The sequence below is a fragment of the Physeter macrocephalus genome, chromosome 2 (assembly GCF_002837175.3).
Source record: "Physeter macrocephalus isolate SW-GA chromosome 2, ASM283717v5, whole genome shotgun sequence".
Taxonomy (NCBI): domain Eukaryota; kingdom Metazoa; phylum Chordata; class Mammalia; order Artiodactyla; family Physeteridae; genus Physeter; species Physeter macrocephalus.
Genome location: NC_041215.1, coordinates 47,498,656 through 47,510,271, shown reverse-complemented (window position 1 = coordinate 47,510,271; position 11,616 = coordinate 47,498,656). Strand labels below are relative to the sequence as shown.

Below are 11,616 nucleotides of genomic sequence, written 5' to 3'. Positions count from 1 at the left end.
CAGTACTTTGTGGTAGTATCTTTTTAGTTATTTAGCACTCATCATAGTATCTCCCTTTTAGGTTTTCTTTCATTTACTCTATCAGGATAGTAGCATGCTCACATACTGAAAAATAAAAAGAATAGAAAAGGGAAGAAGTTTCAATACATGCTAGGAAAAGATGATCTAGATGTAAAGGTGGGATTTGGGAACAAGAATGAAGATGTGGATTATCTTTAAGTGTCAACAGTTATACTTTTCTTGTTATTACTGTGAATCAAGGGTTCATAAAATTTTTTATTTGCAGTTTTTCAAGTACCCTCATAACCCTTACCTTTGCTTTCATTCTCCCATACCATTGAGATGCCAGCTGAGCCTCCTGGCTACCACAAAGACTCCATTTCATAGCATACTGGTGAAATACCATAATCAATCAGATCCGAAGCAAAGAGTAACATGGTGATTCATGAAGTAACAAAACATCCTCAACAGACAGTTCCTAAACAAAGACTGTCTTTTAGATGAGTCCACATTGGGCAGAAATGCCTAGGCTGTTGCATCACTGCCTTGCTCGGTCATTGGCTGGCTTTTCTAGAGAAGCATGAACTTGACTCAAAAACTGAGACAGACTGACAGTAAGAGGCTTCCATCTAACCTTACTTCTCACAGCTGGGCAGTGAGTTCTTTCTTGAAGCAGGATCTGGATTGCATATAATAATTTTTGGCACAATAACAATTTTGATATTCACTAGATATGTACTAGGCATCTGACAGACCAAAAAAGTGTTTATACTTTGTGAATGAAACAAAAATTACAAAAACATGCTCAATAAGCAAAAAATTTTAACTATTTAAATAGCACATACACACAAATAACTTCTACACTTTCCCTGGTTTCAATCTTTTCCATTGAAGGTCTCTATGTATAGGCATTGCTGCCAATCAGAACCAATATGGTGCGCTCAATTGATTAGTTTTGGTTTCCATTTAGTGTTACATTTTGTCTCAAATCTCAGGATTGTTTTTCCATGTTCTTTCTCCTTAATCCTGATCAGTTGTTAGGACAATATTTCATGAATATTTCTGTTTCTCTAGGAACACCTGTACCCAAACTGCATAGGGGCCTTAATTGTTCTGATTTTCTCAGGACATGTCCTCTTCCCTGCCCCCCCCAGACTAGAACCTTCTTCTGTACCACTTTTCATTTGCCTGTGCACTTTGATATACTACCTAGAACTAGTCCTCCCCTTCTTGACTCCCAATTATTTAAGTGTACCCCTGGATTCTTTTCTTCCCCGTCCTGCTCATTTAATGAATGTCATCAAAATGCCCACTTCTGGAATGCAGGAAAGACTTCCAGCCTTAGGGACCCTGTGCCTGTACTACCCTCTTTCACTACTCAGCTTTTTTAAGTGAAGCCTTCTCAGACCCATCAATATGGAGAATTTCCTAAAAAATATAGATTGCTAGGTTTGTTTACCTGGGGGGAAAACAAAAAATATATATATAAATTATGTATGTGTTCGTTGTTAATTGTTTGATTAGATGACGTAAAGGTAATTTTAGACTTCTTATCAAATGTTTTGTTTACTGTTATATTAAAACTTTTTTCCCCCAAATAAGATAAAGCAGTTGGTTCATTAATAAATTTCCATCTCTCAGAACGGGTCTAAGGAGTAAACAAGCCAATAAAAGTAATTTCCTCCACGCTCCTGATAGAAAAACCCTACAGGAGATGCATCAGGAGAGCAGCTCAGCATCTGATTGCCAGGGCTGAAGCAGGGAAGCCCAGTAAAAACCCTGAGCCCAGTCAGGGAAGGTGAATGTGGAAGGGTGCCTCTCATTTGTTCAGAGCAGTTGAAAAAAAATGGAACATGAGAACCCCGAGTGGTAGCCCACAGCCCTTGCAGTGTGGTTTATAGCTCCTCCTGTGAGTACAGTGAGGTAGAAGCGATGATGAACCTGTCTGAGTCTAGGCCTTAGGAGGCAGTGCACATTTCTGCTTGCTTCCTTGGTATCCTGCTCAGCTGCCGTGTGAGGACCTGATTGAATTTGATGAAAAGTGGGAGATCACGTGGATAAGACAGAAGTCACTAGCTGAGGTTCCCTAGACCAGCCAAACTGTTGGATCCTGAGACCAGTCTACCAGAATCGACCAGAAGTACCCAGCTGAGCCCAGTCTAAACTGCCATCCCACAGAGTCCTGAGCTAAATAAATGGTTGTTGTAATAAGACCCAGAGTGTTAAGGTGGCTTGTTAAGCAGAAAAATCTCACTGATACACCCAATGATATCCAGAATGGTCTAAAAAAAACCTCACTAGCTGCATAATTATTGCCAGTCTCACTGATTCTAAGCAGGATGCCTGGTCCATGATGATCTTGCTCTGCCAGTAGTGGTGGGAGAGTATGAAGGACAGATAATTTGGTGCTTTTCCTTTTCTGTCCACTATACGAATAACTAAAGATATTTTCCTTTTTAATTAATAGTATCCTAGGTGTACAATTCAACCAGTATATATCTTACTAACAGACACACACACACACACACACACACACAGTTTGGAGTTTTCAGTTTTCATCTAGCTCAGGGCCATCTGCAGTATACCTCATTTGATATGTTCCCCTCTCCACTGGCTACGGCATAGTTATATCTGAAATCCAACTTGTGTTAGCAAGTATCATGCAAAAGGTCAAAATATTATGGCTTAGAGAGTTAATGACTAGAGGTGATCAGTGATTACTTCATGGAAATAAAAGGGATGATCCTGAAAGCATGGATACAACCTCTCCAGGGAAAAAAATGAGAGAAAAATATTTAAGACAGAAGAAATTACTTAAACCTATAGCATACACTTGAGATATGGTGGAGGGACAAGAGAAGATTTCATGAACAGGGATCGTTGGAAAATGCAAAATAGTTTAGGAGTCTAGGAATGGAATGCCTCAGGTGCTAAAATGAATTGGTACCTGACTTCAAATTCGTACCTGACTTATGCGAAATAAGATGTTCTTAGAAGTTTTTGAACAGGCAAAGGATATGAGCAGAATTGGTCTTTTAAAAGTGAATTATGTGGCAGGTATAGAATTTATTTCAGGAGCTGGAGATGGAATGAGCTATTGCACTGGTCCAGTAAAGGGTTAATGGACCAGAATAACAGCAACATGTATGGTGAAGAGAATCTGAAGGACTCAGTGAATGATGGGATGTAGAGTTTTGGTGACTCTAAAAATTTAAATTATGGTTCCGAATATATTGGTGTACCTCAGACAGAAATACGAAACTAGAATAAAGAGTTGTTTGGAGGGTAATTTTTGGTTTGGTTTGGAATTTGATAATTTGTGATTCTGAAAAGAATGTCAGATAGTAACAGGAATGGTGATACTAAATCTTAAGAGATAAGTTGAGGCTTATAAATAATGTTCCTAATGTTTAGTTATTTCAAGATAGACTAAACTTATTTGAAGTATTAATTGGGAAGCAGAACTTTGGGAAAAGTAAAAAAAAAGAGAGAGAAAATAATGTCTTTGCAAAATTCATTTCATAGATATGAATTTTAATTTGCTTGCTTTTTGTTCTACTTTTAGAAAAGAAATCAAAGAAGGAGAGCAGTATAGGAGGAAGTATGAAAATGTGACAAATTTACAACTGGACATCTACATACCACAGAAAACAAAGTGAGAGAAAAATTTGACAAACATTTCTTTTAGCTCAGGATTTATTATGAGGTGTTTGCAAATTACCTCTCCAATTTTGAATATAAATTATAGAATAACTAATGCACACTTATTGTGTAGCTTGTGTCATCTTATAATTTGAATCTTGGAGCTTATTAACTTTTCTTTCTTATAGAAGCAAGTTAATTCAGAGAGGAAACTAATTCCTGAAAAAAGAAATGCCATATATAAAAGCATACTCAGTGCTTTGACTAGAGGTGGGCAGATGATAACTACAGAGAAACTGGCTGATCTTTATGAAGAATTCTTTGTCATCCTATAAAATAACTGTAGACATTATATGTATTTATACATCTATATACTTTGTAAGAATTCATGCTCATATCTAGTAAATAATTTAGAAAATACCTTTATATTGGCTGAAAGGAAAATGGAATGAAAATGTAAAGGAAAAAAATAACGGCCTTTTCCTACACTTTCTGAATATACTATTAAAGCCAAATAGTTTGGAAAAAACAAATCATAGGATGATATATGCTATCTAGTTACATCAGAAAACCATAGAGTGAAGTGTCAAGCTGGAAAAAAAAGACCAAAATTGGTGTCTAAATGTACCACTTGTAATCAGAATTTGATGAACATGAATATATTCCTACTATTAAATCTTTATTTTAGTAATCAGTGACATAAAAAACACTAAAATGAGAGTTTCCAGACAGACTGTGGTGGGAAAATAGGGAAAAAATAAATCTGACCACCCTCCAGAGCTCCAGTTTGGAATCACCAGCATATCAGAGATGCTTATTTCAGATGTTGTACTTTCAAAAAAATAAAATGTTAGAGTGTTCAAACTAGGAAAGAAAGAAAAAAATGTCTCTATCCAAAGAGGATACATCTTATTATCTGTGAGTTTGTTACCTGTGTGCGGTGTTCATGCAGTTTTGCGGTGGCTTGGGGTATGGTAAATGGGGGTTAATGCATTTGTATAGTTTACTCATTAAATAGGCACTCTGGGGGTCTACTATAGTTTAACTGGAGAAAAAGACTGATATACTCCCCACTCTCAGGGAACTAGCCATAAAGACAATGAACAAGAAAACAAACAAATAATTATGAATAACGTAAACAACATATGTGATAGAGACTTACAGAGATGAGGGATGGGGTCTGTATTTAGACATGGTGGTTTGAGAATGCCTCACTGAGTAGGTAATACCCTGAAACCTGGAAGATGAGAAGGAACTACAAAGCAATCCATGGGAAAAAGTCCAGGCAGAGAGAACAGCCTGCCTAAGGATCATGAAGTAAGAATAAATTTAGTGTGTTGAAGACATGAGAGGAGGTCAGAATGCCTGGAACGCTGAGAGTTACAAGGAGGTCTAAAATAAGCTCAGAGAGAAGCCAGGTCTACTGTCTGTATTAGTCACCAGTCTACTAATGCTACATAACAAATAGCCTCAGAAATCTTGGTAGCAAAAAATAATGAACATTTATTTTTTGCTAATAAATATTGGTTCAGCAGAGGAGTTTCTGCTTCAGGCTGGCAGTGGGTGGTGATCTGCTCCTGTGTCTAAAACATATTCTTCTCACAGCACATAAGGAAGTCCATCCTACAAGCACATTTTAAGCCTTCTGTTTGTGTAATGATGGTACCATCACCTTGGTCAGAACAACTCAGATGGCAAACCCAGAGGCAAGCAACAGAAAAGAACTTTGGTAAGAGGAACTTCAAGGATACATTGCAAAGAGCAACAACCATGTCTCATAAACTGTTGTAAAGTATATTTGTAATATGTTCATTATATATAGTAGGGACTCAAGATATAGTCTAAGACATTCAAAAATGGGGAGCAATGTAATTCAAACTATTAGTAGCATTGGTTTTGATAGTTCCATCACCAGTAGGAAAATGCTTGGGGTCTGGTTCAGTCATCTACACGGACATCATCAAGCGTAAGCAAAGGAGAAATTTCAGTAGCCACTGAGAGTACAACAGTTACTTTAAGTACATAACTTACATATTTAACATGATCTCATTTCTTTATTAACCTTCTGGCAAATATCCTTTCTTCTTTTTCTCCTTTTCCTCCTTTTCTTCTCCTTGTCCTTGTTCATCTCTTTTTTCTTTATTTTATTAAGAAACTTTGAGGGCTTCCCTGGTGGTGCAGTGGTTGAGAGTCCGCCTGCCGATGCAGGGGACACGGGGGGACACGGGTTCGTGCCCTGGTCTGGGAAGATCCCACATGCCGCGGAGTGGCTGGGCCCGTGGGCCATGGCTGCTGAGCCTGTGCGTCTGGAGCCTGTGCTCCGCAACGGGAGAGGCCACAACAGTGAGAGGCCCGCGTACCACAAAAAAAAAAAAAAAAAAAGAAACTTTGAGGGTTTATGTCCTGAGTTCAGAACTGATTCTATATTATATTTCAATCACAGTTTATGTTTCTGCTATAAGAGTTATGCTGAGAAAAATATGTATAGAGTCCTTGGATCAGTGCCAGGCACATAGTATATGCCATATTTAGTTGATCAAACTTATCACTGTGATAACTACAAATATAGAGAAATGAGAAATCTGAATAATTTTAGTAGGATGGAGCTAGTGACTGGGAACAGTACAGACTAGAATTCTTAAGTGTCTAACTCATGAGCTGCATGGACCAAGATAAGTGATGGTATTATTTTCTGTAATGTAGCTTACTTGGCTTCCTGGTATATATGTAGGTTATATTCAAAGAGTTCCTCAAAGTGTAATGAAGAAGCTTTTTGTACTTTAAATTTCCCCATGGAGATGATCTGGGATGAGCAGTTGGGAAAGGGACCCAGGCTCCAGGCTCTATGCTGCAAGAGAAATTCTTTTCTGTGGCATTGGTGGAATTTATTAATAATGGAAGAATATCTTTAAAGCCTATTTTAACCACAAGTGTAACCAAGTAGGACCCTATGGGGCTTTCCCTGGACAGACCCCTCCTGCATATCCTCTGCTAAGCTCCTCTCTGAAGTACCTAGATAACAATATCTGATGCACATTTCCTAAGTTAATTTACAGATGCTAAAACCCCCACCAAATGGAAGATGTTAACTATTTGATGACCACGAGCACATAGTCCCCAGGCCTCCTGGAGCTTCCAGATTGCTAATGTTAACCCTGTGACACCACCCTGTTACCTCACCACTAACCAATCAGAGAATTGTGCATGAGAGCCTACAACACACCTCCTTCACTTGGCCTTTAAGGATGCTTTCCTAAAACCCATCCAGGAGTTCCGGTGTCTGGCACACTAGCTGCCCTGGACTCCTAGCTTGGCATCCTACAATAAATGCTGCACTTTGCTTCACCACAACCTGGTGTCAATAGATTGGCTTTACTGCATGCAGGCAAGCGGTCCCAAGTTTGGTTGGGAACAGAAGCTGTGAATTAAAAATTTAAAAAAAAAAAAAATTTGACCTAGACACACTGGTGGCTAAATTAAAACAGATCTGTATACTACTCTGACGCAAGGCTGTTCAAGGTATCTAATCCATTACTGTGACCCAAATGCATTTTAAAAAGAACAAAAAACCTCACTGAGTTTCGGCAATACTTTAATTCTGTGTTTGTGAAGCTGACTTCTCCTTGGCTGAAACTTTCAGTACAGAAAAGGACATGTCTTGGTGATAATCATAAGTATAAATGTCTCAAGGGAGTATAGTTTAGGGCAGTGAGCTGGAGAAGGAAAATGGTTAGAGAAAGAGGGAGGATTCAGGCCACGAGTTGAAAAGCTTTTCTGGAAATTTTAATGTAGGTGGAACTGCAGGAACACTTGAATGATGAGTCATGAAGATTGTAAATAATGGAGGTTTTATCGTTTTAGATGATCTATGAGAGCCTCCGTTGTTGTAGATTTGTTTGTTGTTTGTTTTAAATCAGTACCACAAGGATCACGGTTTTCATCTGACTATTGGACCATTCACATATATTTAATTAATTCTGACAGATCCAATGTTATTCTAGAGAATCCATCAAAAATTACATATTTTCTTAGAAATAAACAAGATTTCCCCCAGCTTTAAAGGTAGGTGGTTTATATTCAGCTACAAAACCCATAGGAAGTGTTATTAAACTCAAAGAAGTTAACATTTATTAACTTATACAAAATTATTACTGACCTAGACTAATTGCTTTATTCAGAAGAAAACAGAGCATTTTTATTTTTAAGAACCTGGATTTTGTGTACACAATAGTCTATTATCAATTCAAAAGTTTGTGGCAACATTATTCTAAGAATGTGATTGAGCTATCTGCTGATATAATCAGAGAATACAACACATATTCTGCATTTCTATTTCCTAACATGAATAAATGAATAAATAAATACATTAGCTAGCAAATGACCACTTACAATAAATAGAATTCACAGATAAAATCTGCATTAAAAGATCATTAGCATGGGGGATTGAAAACACAAAACTATGGAAATGAGTTTTGAAAGCTTCATTCTCTCATTCTATCTTCTCAGAGTTAGGTACATACCTCAAGATATAAATAAATCCAGAGGGTAATTTTAGTGGCATATGGAGTAACATATTCTTTTTTTGCGTTTGTAATTAGAGAAAGGGAGTTTGAGATCTCAGCCACAGTACTGGTCTAAGCCTCATCTTCGTTTTCTGAGTTTACTCAGTGATAGAACACCAGCCTTGGAAGGGTCCTACACCAGATGTCATCTTTGCACAGCACAAAGTACCACCATTTTGCTTTCAGTTCAAATTTGCCTTTGGTTTGGGATGATATGGTATAATTTTCTAAGTTTCTTTCTCTCTCTCTCTGTCTCTTTTCGTCACTTTCCATCTCTATCTTTTTTTCTGGCTCTCTCTCTCAAACTGTTACCTAATGTTTTGCCTAATTTTCTGAAACCATTTAGTAGTCCAGAATTATCTATAGTTTATCATGTATTCTGTCCATTTTTATGGAAATCCTGCCATGATTCAGCTAGAGGTGACTCCAGGAGCTGACAGAACTGTAGTATACTTTGCAAGTCAAAAATCTCCAGCCATTGAGAGGGCTGTAGGAGGTATGTGATTTCAGAAGGAAGGCACACTTACATGCTGCCACTCACCTTTCTCCAGCATTCCCCCACCCCTTTCCGAGGAGTACATTCTCCTCGATGATATCTTCATGCAACATTTGCTATTTTTCTGACTATCAAGCCGTACACCTTCATATGCATGCATGTGTGTCTTGGTGAGAGTGTTATATCCTGTTGTTTTAGAAAGTATTGTCCAGGAGTGGGCAGATGACCTCAGGTGCCAGCCTATCTCATTCCCCCCGAAGGATTCTACACCCCTTATTCTTAAGGGCCAAGGGGATGAAGGTCTCTTCTTCAGAGGTGGCATTATACAATGATGCCTAGTCCTTTAGGGCCCAATCATCCCAAAGTGCATTCTCCCCAGAAGTGCATATTGTGTATGCATGGATAGGCCACTGCCCGGAGGCCAGGAGAAGGAGGAATTTGGGTTCCCTCACCAGGGAAGTTTATTCTGCAGTGGACCACAGAGGAATAGATGTGGAAGGGGTGCAAGCTTGGCCGGGGAATGTGGAATCAAACCAGCAACGTAAAAGGGATCCCCAGTTAGGTATATTACTGCATCTGGGGGACAGGGGACCTCTGTCTAGTGGCCCCCATCTAGTTCTTTGCTTTCCTCTCTTCTCTCCTGCTTGCTGAAGGCAGATGGGAGGCCATAGGCAAGTCTCCAGGAAGGGGCTGCCTTTCCCCTCCAGTTTGTACAAGAGGTGCTGGGTTGGATACTGGGGAGAGTAGAGACAGGTCCATACACCAGTGAGTCTGGTTAGGGGTGCACGGGGAGCTTGAAGTGAAAAACGACATAGTATAAATAGAGGATGAGCTTCCCACATCAGTAAGGCAGGTATCTGCCTGGCAGAAGCAACAGAGTTTTCCTTGTCCTGTGAAGAGAAGGGGCCACTGGAACTGGAGGCTGGTTTGGTTCCAAGGGTCCACAAGCTCTCTACACCCCCTATCACATGATCATCAAATTCGACTATTAGAAGTGGCGTGCTCCTCCCTGGTTCAGAGGTCAAGGTGAGATTCATGTCCTTATTTACAGGCACAAACTGGAGCACAGGAACACCCTCTTGAGGGTGGGGATGGCAGATCCAACAATTAGATTACTTCCTGAGGCCAAAATGCTGGAAAAGTTGACTATTGATTTTTCTCTCCTAGTTCCCCTTCGTTTGCCATCCTCTCCCCATCCCCTCCTTAGGAGAAGGGCCAAGAGAAGGGTTCACCCCATCACCGATTCCTGTCCTCTGCACCCAGCAGGGAAGAAAGTTTCTTCTCCAGTGAGGGTGGTTGAGCAACCTGGCAAGATGCAAGCAAGAATATAGCAGCAAAAATAGCAAATAGGAGTCCAACCTACCGCATCACTTTCTACTTATCTGTCAGTGGTGCTTGTCTTCTGAATAGGTATCTTAGACTTTCCACTGGCTCGCAGGTGTATTGTTCCCCTGTTTTGACCCATGGGGTTTTTAGAGGTAAGACTTTTAGTCCAGACAAATGCACCTAACTAGTGATCCCTTGTAATTTGGCAGCAGTGAGCATGGTAAAATTACTTTATAGGGGCCCTTTCATTTTGTTAACAGTTGGTCTTCAGGGAATCCCTCCTTCCAAGTCTTAAGAAGAACTTGGTCTCCAGGGTTAACTTGTGAAGGGGCTGCTCCTCCCGCTGTATCTGTAGCGGGAGCTGGCAGCGTCTTATTGGCATAATCCAAGATTGCCTTGTGAACTTGCCCCAGAATCACAATATATTACAGGGTCTGGCTCACTCCTTCATATAGTAGAATGTCAGTAGTAGGAATAGGCCTCCCATAGGTCATCTCAAATGGGCTAAACTGCAGATTAGGAGTGCAAAGGGAAGTAAATTGGTCCAATGTTCATGTGTAGCTTATAATCTATCCCCTAAGGCTGCTAAGAGCCCCTGTGTGATCTTTGCTACAAAAGAGGGCCCATTATCACTCTAGAAGGACTTTGGAAGGCCAAACAGAGGAGTTTTTTCCTTTAGAAGGGACTTACAGACTTGAGTAGCTTTTTCAGATTGAGTGGGGAAGGCTTCAACCCAACATGTGATGGTGTCAACAAATACTAGTAGATCTCTGTACCCTGACCACAGGGTCATTTGGGTGAAATCAAACTGCCAATCTTCCCCAGAGTATGTCCCTCAGCATTCAACTGGTTTGAGTAATGAAGGGGGGATTGGGTGAGCCTGCAAGTTACTACCAGCACACGAATCACAGGCAAGAGTCACTTGTTTTACTGTTCCCTTAAGTCCCTTCCCTGAAAATGTCTTTTGCACCAAGTCCCATAGTGCACCCCTCCTATAGTGGGAGCATCACGCAAACTCTTGATGAGCTTCCACTCTTGGGCCTCAGGGATGAGCACCGTGTCATCCTTCATGTACCAACTGGTGTCTCTCTTCTCTCAGCCCCACCTTTCTGTGTTTTCTTGTTCCTGTGAGGAATCCTGGGGCAGGTTAGGGAGCCCAGAGGGGCCAATTACCGAGGCCATAATTTGCTCAGTCTCCCATAAGCGAGCTGCCTGTTTTGCAGTTCAATCAGCTTTGCTGTTTCCTTGACTTGCAAAATATCCATCCTTCTGCTGGCTCCCACAGTGATTACTGCCACCTGGGTCAGGAGCTGCATTGCTTCTGAAAGGGTCAGAATTCAATCCTTATGTTTTATGGGAGAATTTCTAGCAGTTAACATTCCTCTTTCTTTCTAAATGGCAGCAAGAACATGCAGCACATGGAATCCATATTTAGAGTCAGAATAAATATTTAATTTCTTATCCTTCTTTCATTGCAGAGCTCTCATTAATGCAATTAGCTTGGCTTTCTGGGCTGAGGTCACGGGTGCCAGGGCGTTGTTTTCTATTACTTTATCTGGACTCTGTATTGCATACCCTGACTTTTGGGTT

The 11,616-nt window shown here is 40.1% G+C and overlaps 1 pseudogene; it reads right to left on the bottom strand.

Annotated features, from left to right (window-relative positions):
• Nucleotides 1-9,021: 9,021 nt before the first annotated feature.
• On the bottom strand, nucleotides 9,022-9,922 carry LOC129391437 (endogenous retrovirus group V member 2 Env polyprotein-like; annotated as a pseudogene).
• Between the last annotated feature and the right edge of the window lie 1,694 nt (nucleotides 9,923-11,616).